Raw genomic sequence first — 9,674 nt, 5'->3', positions numbered from 1 at the left:
CAAGTCTTGTCATCTCATTTTTATAATATCTCCCACATAAGACTGATTCACTCTACCCAAATAACTAGCACTCTAGGGCAGACTTCCTTACTTACTGCAATAGCCTAATGGTTTTTCTCAACTCTACTCAGCTGCCAAGGTAATCTTTTTAAATCACAGTTCTGACCATATCATTCTCTTACTCAATAAACTCTAATGGCTCCCTCTTACTTCTAGGATCAAATATAAAATGCTCTGTTTGACTTTTAAAGCCCTTTATAATCTGTTCTATCCTGCCTTTCCTGTTGTCCTCTTTATATATTTGCCAGTTTAATGATACTGGCTTTTTTTGCTGTTCCTTGCAGGATATAATTCTTGTCTTATCTCTGGCTGTCTCTTGAAGGAGAAATAAAATAAAATAAACTAGTAAGGACACACTAAAGCTAATGAATTCATCCACTGTTGTAAAAACAAATATTTGTTGTCCTTGGATAAATCATACCTGTAGCTTTGTGAAAATAGTTACCTCAACCCTGCTGTCTTAGATTAGACTTCCTTAATAATTATGAAAATTTTTATTCATCTATTCCTTTCCACTCTTGAGCAGGATTCTTTTTTTCATCTCATAACAAATACTGCCAGATTCATGACAAATATTTGCCAGAAATCTTATACCTTCCCTTGTCTGATTTCTTCCTTTCTCTAGTCATCTTTCTTATGTGAAAGGTATTTTTCCTTCCTTCCTTCTTTCTTTGATTCTTTCCTTCCTTCCTTCCTTCCTTCTTCCTTCTTCCCTTGCTTCCCTCCTTCCCTTCTTTCCTTGCTTCCTTCCTTCCTTCCTTGCTACCTTCCTTCTTTCCTCTCTTCCTCCCTCCCTCCCTCCTTCCCCTTTTTTGCTTCTCTTTTCCCCTCCATTCCTCCCTTTCTTTCCTTCTTACTTCCTTTTTTTCCTTTGTTCTTTTCTTTCTTTATTTTCTTTTTTGGTAAAACACGTTGCAAGTTTTATTTTTTCTTAAAGTGTTATAACTTAAAAAAATTCATTAATTTTAACATTCTTTTAAAAGATATTTTGGGATTTCAAATTGTTTCCTTTTCTTTCCTGTAGCTCCTCTTCCATTAATTAAAAAAGCAAATAAAAAATTTAAAAGGCAAATAATATATCAATTATATATGTAAAATCAAGCAAAATTTATTTCCACATTAGGTATATCTCAAAAAAATCAAGAAAAAAAGGTAAAAAAAAATTATACTTCAGTTTGTACCCAGAGTTGATGGATTGCTCTCTCTCAGGAGATGCAAGGTGTTTCTCATGAGTTCTTGGAATTATCTTTGTTCATTGTACTGATCAGAGTGGCTAAAGTGTGGTTTTTTTTTTTAAAAATCTATACTAAATTGCCACAGAATGCTTCTGATTGATTGTATACTCTAAATGGGTTTGAAAAGTTGTCAAAAAAAAAAAAAACCCAAATCAGAACCCTAGGAAGCTGAGCAGTCTGCTTTAAAATAGGTATCAATCTTTTCTTTTCAGTAGTTATGTAATCCCAATCATCAGGTATGTGTAGCAAGTGGTTGAGGAGCCAAATACCCCATTCCTAGAATGCTCTCCTTCCTTATCTCTGCCCCTAACTTCCCTAGCTATCTTTCTTCAGAACTCAGATCAAATTGCACCTTATATCTCATCCACCTGCAGATTGCCTCCCATTCACACTGTACATAGATTTTTACATGTTCTATTCCCCATTAGAATGTGACCTCCATAAGGTCAGGGATCATGCTTTTGCCTTTTATTTTTATTATTTTTCTTTATCCTTAGCACTCAGCAGAGTGCTTGACCCATTTTTGTACTTATTCAGTTGCTGTTCAGTTGTTTTTCATGATTCTTCATGACCTCATTTGGGATTTTCTTGGGAAAGATACTGAGGCTCCAGCTCATTTGACAGAAGAGGAAGCTGAGGCAAACAGTTAAGTGATTTGCCTGAGATCACTCAGCTAGGAAGTATCTGAAGCCAGATTTTAACTCAAGAAGAGAAATCTTTTGACTCCAGACCCAGCATTTTCTCAACTGTACCATCTAACTGCCCCTGCTTGACGCCTAGTGAGTTCTTAGTAATTGTTTGTTGACTGACTACTTGAAAGGAGGAAAACAATGAATATTGTGTGATTATGATGATCAAGGTTGCCCCTCACCACTGCAATTGAGAAAATGCATCTCCCTCTCTTTGGAAATTCACTATGGATATGAATTACTCCATAGATTGTAAGGGTCATTCCATTTGTGTGCTTTTGATGAACCAATTTTTTCTTCTTTTTTTTCATTACAAGAGAGGCAGAGAAGGGATATATTTGGAAATTAACATGTTATAAAAACAAAAGATATCAATTTTTTAAAGGAAAGAAAGATATTTACTTCCATGTATATATAGATATACCTACTAGCCCTGAAAGAGTTAATTATCTTTTTGCTTTGAAAATAGGAAACAAAAGCAAAGATTAGATGATGTAAAATCCTAAGAGCCAGAGCTGGAAGGAATTTGAATGATTAAGTGCAATCCCCTTTTCCACCCAAGCTGAAGCTAAGCAGATAAAGAAACTGAGGTGGTGAGAGATTAAATGTGCTCAAGGTTGTACTCAGAGTGAGTGCGCAGGGGAGAGAGCTGGGTTCATCATGTCCACTCAGCACACTGTGCTGACTGAAAGAGTTAGAGAAAATGAGCTTGTCTCAGGTAATGAACGCATTCAGAAGAGTGTGAGTCAACAGAAATCATATTTGTCTCTGGTTTCAGGTTCTCTGCACCTGTCTTCAGCCCTCACCCCAGAACATCTTGGCAGAAATCTTTTTGCTACTTACACCTTTTCTTTTCCTAACCCACGCAAACATTTGCTAAAGTTTAGTCTCTTTCAAAAGGGTATCAAGCGACTACCCATTGGTCTAAAAAAGAAAGTGCCTTGCTTCTCAATGGGCTTAAAGTAGAAATGGCGTAATTATAGTTCACCTATCTTAGATACTGGAAAAGATTGAACTTTTTGTTTTGAGTAATTGATTTTGGAAATTGATTAACTGGTCAGCCTACAATTATTATTATTATTTGAAATGCAAAGAGCTTTTATTATTTTTCCTTTTAAAAATAGCTTTTTTATTTTTCAAAATATATGCAAAGATATTTTTCAACATTCATCCTTGCAAAATCTTGTGTTCCAAATTCTTCTTCCTCCCTTCACATTCCCCCTCTTCTAGACAGCAAATTATCCAATACAGGTTAAATATGTGCAATTCTTTTAAACATATTTCCACATTTATTATGCTGCATAAGAAAAATTAGATCAAAAGGTGGGAAAATGAGAAAGAAAACAAAATGCAAACAAACAACAAAAACAAAAAAGGTGAAAATACTATGTTGTAATCCACACTTAGTCCCCATATCCCTCTCTCTGGGTGCAGATGGGTCTATTCATCACAAGATCATTGGAACTGGCCTGAATCACCTGTCTCTTGAAAAGAGCCAAGTCCATCAGAATTGATCATCACACAATCTTGTTATTGCTGTGTACAATGTTCTCTTGGTTCTACTATTTCACTTAACTTCATTTCATGTAAGTCTTTCCAGGCCTTTCTGAAGTCATTCTGCTGATTGTTTCTTATGGAAAAATAATATTTCATAACATTCATAGACCATAATTTATTCAGCCATTCTCCAGCTGATGGGCAGCGACTCAGTTTTCAGTTCTTTGCCACTACAAAAAGGGATGCCACAAACATTTTTTGCACATGTGGGTTTGAAGGGAGAATGAAACTGTGTTCCCTTTAAAATTATCACTCTGAAATTGTGTTCCATTTCTGATCTCAGAGATCAGGATCTCCCAAGCTCCAAGGAGTCTAGAGAGAGGGCCCATCCCCCCAGGATGAGAGAAGTAACACTATTCAGGGCAAATCAACTCCCACTGATTTTTTTGAAAAGTCACATCCTTATTCAGGAAATTCTAAATTCTCATTCAGTTGAGAAATCCTGTTCTGATCAGCTCAGGCTGTCCCAGCCGCCACCAAGAGCTATCCATATAACAGGTTTCATTTTACTCATTTCTTTGCAGAAGGTCCAGAGAAGCTTGCCCACTGAGAAGGCTTTCTCTTCTCAGTGCCAGCCTCCATTTCCCTAATAGGACTGTGCCACTAAAGAAGTCAGTCTCTTAGCAAATCTGGCTTCCTGTCCAACAATAAACTTCCATTTTTGCCAGTTAATAATTTGGGTTTCATGAATTCTTTCATGAAGAACCTGAGCCAACTGAAAGGGGATTTTAACAATTCTCTGACTGCCACTAATCTCATCAGGTTCTTTTCCCTTTTTTTATGATCTCTTTCGGATATAGGCCCAGTAGAGACACTGCTAAATCAAAGGGTATGCACAGTTTGATAGTCTATTGGGTACAATTCCAAATTGCTCTCCAGAATGGTTGGATCTGTTCACAGTTCCACCAACAATGCAACAATGTCCCAGTTTTCCCACATCCCCTCCAACATTTATCATTATCTTTTCCTGTCATTTTAGTCAGTCCAAGAAGTGTGAAATGGTACCTCAAAGTTGTCTTTATTTGCATTTTTTCATATAACTAGAAATCAGCCTATAATTATTTTATCATTTGAGTCTCACAAACAAATCTGGGAGGTAGGTGCTATAATATTATCTTCATTTTATAATCGAGGAAATGGAGGCAATCAGGGTTCAGTGACTTGCCCAGGGTCACATAAAGCTGGATTTCAACTCAATTCTTCTGGCCTCCAAGCCTAGTGCTCTATCATGTCAATAGCAGTAGCCACCAGAGAACTAGTGAAGCTATCCTATTATAGGAGTGACATTATAGATAATTGAATCCCTGGGGGAATCTCGCAAGGATAGGAAGGGAGCAGAGAGACTGAACCTTATTACAACTGACTGTTCTAAAGTGTGTAAGTTAAAATTAGGGTAGGAGCTGTAAGAATAGAGAAGGGAAATGAGTAGGAGTGAAGGCAGTAGGGTTTTTCCTAGTATGGGATCCCAAATTTTGAGCTGCAAGGTACCTTGGAGAGTGTCTTATGCAGCCACTATATTTTACAATATGAATCAGTAAATGGATGGCAGAGCCTGATGTGAGGAAAGCATGAGTTGAAAACCAGCCTCAGACAATTACTAGCTATGAGGGCAAGTCGCTTTACTTATATTTACCTCAATTTCCTCAATAGTAAAATGAAGGTAATAACAGCATCTATGGCCCAGCGTTATTGTGATGATCAAATTTGTAAAGTGACTGCCACATAAAAGGCATTTAATAAATGTTTCCTCCCTCTCTCCCTTCCTTCTTTATTCTTTCTTTGTGTTTTCCCTCATTCCTCAGGTAGTGCTGGATCCAGGGAGATCTGAGTTCAAATTCTGTCATGCTTCCTAGCGCTGGGACCCCAAGTACTTTACTTATTCTCTCGGTCTATGTTTCCTCATTTGTAAATTTGAGATAATTAATCTCACTACTTCACTTAGTTGTTGTGATGGATCAAATGGCATGATATTCATAAGGCACTTGGAAACCCTTAAATCCTATTTAAAGTAGTCTTAGAGGCCTTAGAATCTTTAATAGTCATTTGGGCATTTCATTATTCATGACTGTATTCTGTTAGTTCTGTGTACCCTCAATTAGGTCCTGAGGGCAAGCAGCAATCGATTTCTTCTTTTGCAGCCTCCCCAACTTGGTACAATGCCATAGACCCTCACTTCTCTGTCAGTTCAATGGAATTGAACTTCAAGGCTTTGTACTTTTTTTTTTTTTAGCCATAATGGTTAAGTACAGCTGTAGCCCGAGGGCCTGAAGATCGACTACCCTGAAATCAGGGGAAATTCGGCTGTTCTTTCTGGTTTCCAAGCAGGAACTTCTACCATGAGCTATCTCATGAAGGGCTGAGGGTTATTGTTTTAGTTGAGATTAAGTATTGGCAAGCTTTGAGACAGAAAGCCTCCAATGAAAAAAGGAGCAACCTTCCCTTTGTACTCAGACCTTCCAAATCCTGCTGCACCTGGCCCTTGAGGAAAGAGGAAGAGTAAAATAGTGAGGGCCTAGAATTTCCATCTCCTGTTTTGCAGGTTGGGTAACTATCTGCTGCTACATTGTCTCCTACCTAATCTTCAGCCTTCAGAGAGAAGAGTATTGAAATCTGATCCTGTGATTTCTATGTCATGATGTACTTATTTCTTGACTGATCTCCAGGCTTCTTTGGGAAGAATAATGGTGCTCTCTACATGATAATGAAAATTCTTGTATCTGATCCTACCCACCAATAAATCACCATCCACCCCATTCCCCATCCCCTATCACCCCAATTTTTTTTCCTACTTCCCTCAACCCTTCCAATTCAAAGTCCCAATCAAGCATACTCCTTCCACTATGCTCTATGGAATGTCTGTCCCTCTGTCCTACTTTTCCTCCCTCCTTCCTTTCATATTCTCGCAAACAATGGAAGTTGGCCCCTCTTGGATGACACATCCACTCTTTCCACTTTGAGCTGTATCTTCTCTCATTCTCCTTGGGCATTGGTTGGGCAGGGAATTCTCCTTGCTCCCCATTGCCACTTCCCGGTTCTTCCCCAACCTCTATCACTCAATAATATCTCCTCCTTTGAGGTTCATGCAAATTATATTAAGCACCCAATCAAAATCTTGGTAGCTAGTGTCTTTAGACACCTTGGATCGCTCCCTTTCTTTCCTCAATGAGGTCAGTACCTGACTGATAATTTTTCTCTTTCCCTCATGCTAGACTACTTCAATATTTATACTGACTCTTCCTCAAACCCTAATCACTCAGTTCCTTAACCTATTTATTTCCCATAACCTATTCCTTAGGTTGTACTTCAGGACTTGTACTTCTCTTATCAACTCATTATTTCCCTCTTTAATCTCCATGTCCCATCTACAGTGGCTCTTCCAAACCTTTTTAACTCTTTCTTAAATCTTCCCTGGCTCCTTTCCCTCCATCCTCAGCTGAGAACCTTGCCTCACATTTTACAGAAAGTGTTGAGGTCATTCACTATGAGTTCCTTCTTAGAGCTCTGTATCACTCAGATGCATTCTGTTACTCTCTCCTTCTTCACCTCTGTCTCACACAAAAACATGGCCTTCCTTTTTTCCAATGCTGCCTTCACAAATGATCTCATTCCATCTGGTCTCCTCCAACATATTGGCCCCTCTGTCATTCCCACCCTGGTCATTTAATTTCAAACTCTTCTTGTCTACTATCTACCAACATAATCATATCTCCTCCATTCCCAAAAAATCCTTGATTCATTCATCTTTGCTAATTATCTTCTTCTATCTCCTCTGCCTTTCTTGGTTAAACTCCTTGAAAAGGCTTATCTAAGTAAATATTTCTATTTTCTCTTTTTCAATTCACTTCTTAATTCCTTACAATCTAGTTTTCAACCTCATCATTCCACTGAAACTGTTCTCTCCAAAATTACTAAGGATCTCTTAATGCCAAATCCAATGGCCTTTTCTCAGTCCTCATACTTCTTTACCTCTTCAGCTTTTGACACTGTTGGTCATTTATTCACACTCTCTCCTCTCTAAATTTTTTTGGATATAATTTTCTCCTTGTTCCCCTCCTATCAAACCATTGCTTCTTGGTCTCCCTAGCTGGATTCCCAGCTAGGTCATGCCCTCTGGCCCTAGATGTCTCATAGGGTCCTCTTCTCTTCTCCCTGTATATTGCTGAACTTTGTAATCTCATTAGCTCCCATGGATTTAATGATCGTCTCCATGTTGATGATTCTCCAAAGTACCTATCCTACTCCAATCTCTCTGCTTCAGTCTTATATTTCCAGAGGCCTTTTAGATATCTTAAACTTAAAATGTCCCAGACTGACCTTATTGTCTTTGTCTCTAAATCCTCCATCCCCCACTCCTACCTTCCCTATTACTATAGAGGCAGTCTCATAGTCTAATATCTTTTTAAAGCATCACTGTCTAATACCCATATACAATTTATTGTTAATATCCATTGATTTTATCTTTACAATGTTTCTTAAATATGCCCTATTCTCTCTTCCAATACTGTCACCACCCTGGGGTAGCCATTATTACCTTGCACTTGAATTATTGCAATAGCTTGCTGATGGGTCTGCCTGCTTCGAATCTCTCCCCACTCCAATTCATCTTCCATTCAACTGGCAATGATTTTTTTTAAAGCTCAGGTGCAACCATGACACTCCTCTAATACAAAAAACCCCAAACCAAACCAAAACTCCAATGGCTCCTTGCCACTTCAAGAATCAAATACATAATCTAGTCCCTGCTCTCCCTTCTCTTTCCAGTTTTCTTGTACCTTGTTCCCTTATCATCTACTCTGATCCAATGACAATGGCCTTCTACCTGTTCTATGAACAGGTTCTATGAACCTGACACTCCATCTCTAGGATCAGAGCATTTTCTCTGGCTATCCTTCCTCATCTCCTGACTTCCCTGGTTTCCTTCAAGTGACAACTAAGATCCCATCTTCTACAGAAAGCCTTTCCTAATGTTTTTTAATTCTAAGTCCCTTCCCTATGAGAATTATTTCCTGCTTATTCTGTATTTTACTTGTTTGTCCAAGTTTATTTGCTTGTGGTCTCCCCAGCTAGATTGTGAGCTCTTTGAGAGCATGGAATGTCTTTTACTTTGCTTTGTATCCTAGAGTTTATCACAGTGCCTTTAACTTAGTAAGTGCTTAAATGCTTACTGACTCACTCACTAACTAGGCTGATCATTATCGTAGTGCTAGGAAAATACAGCTTCTTCCTTCACTGGAATACTTCAGAAGAAGGAAGGGAGGACCATAGAAAACATCCAGAAGACTGAATGGACTTGGTTTCACAGTATTGGACCGATTCCAATGGAATATAAACTCCCTGAAAACAGGGATTGTTTTTCCTTTTATGTCCTAGTCAAATAGGCACAGGACCTTCCTTGCTCATCTAATACATTCTCATTGGATTAAATTTCAGGAGTTTTTGTCTTTCTGTCTGGTCTGATCTTTAAGATGGACTCATCAACTGCTGCCATTGGTTACTATTATAAATTGTTAGGAAAGAAAGATAGAAGAAGACCTCCTAGAAACGTTAGCTTTAGTGTTATTGTGAAAAGAGATTGATAGTATGGTGAGGAAAAAAGAAGGGTATTCTGCTCAGAGGATAGCCAGAAGATCTCTTCCACCTCTGTGAAAAAGAGAGAGAGAGAGAGAGAGAGAGAGAGAGAGAGAGAGAGAGAGAGAGGAGAAAAGGGGGGGGGCAGAGACAGAGGGACAGAGGGAGAGGGAGGGAGGGAGGAAGAAGGAAAGGGGAGGGAGAAAGGGGGAGGGAGAAGAGAGGAGAAGAGAGAAGAATCAAAAGAAAAGGAAAGAAGGAAAAGAAAGGAAAGGAAAATAAAGGAAAGGAAAGGGGAAAAAAGTAGTATGAAAAGATAGAGCAAAAAAGACTACCCAGAAAGTAAGCAACCCAAAGGGAAACCTGGAATATGAATACCAAAGCAGCTTAGGAAAAGGGCCAGTTTTCCAGGGAGGTGTCTTCCAGATGTGTGGCCCTAATTGTAGTTGCCAAATTTTTATAGCACTTGTTATTGGATTAATTAATCTTTCAGTGATAACTGTTCGTTAGACATTTTAGCATTCAAGACTAATCACTTAATTACTTGGCTTTTTGCTTCTGGAGG

The sequence above is a fragment of the Sarcophilus harrisii genome, chromosome 2 (assembly GCF_902635505.1).
Source record: "Sarcophilus harrisii chromosome 2, mSarHar1.11, whole genome shotgun sequence".
In the NCBI taxonomy this organism is placed as follows: Eukaryota; Metazoa; Chordata; class Mammalia; order Dasyuromorphia; family Dasyuridae; genus Sarcophilus; species Sarcophilus harrisii.
Note: the sequence above shows the minus strand (reverse complement) of the source record.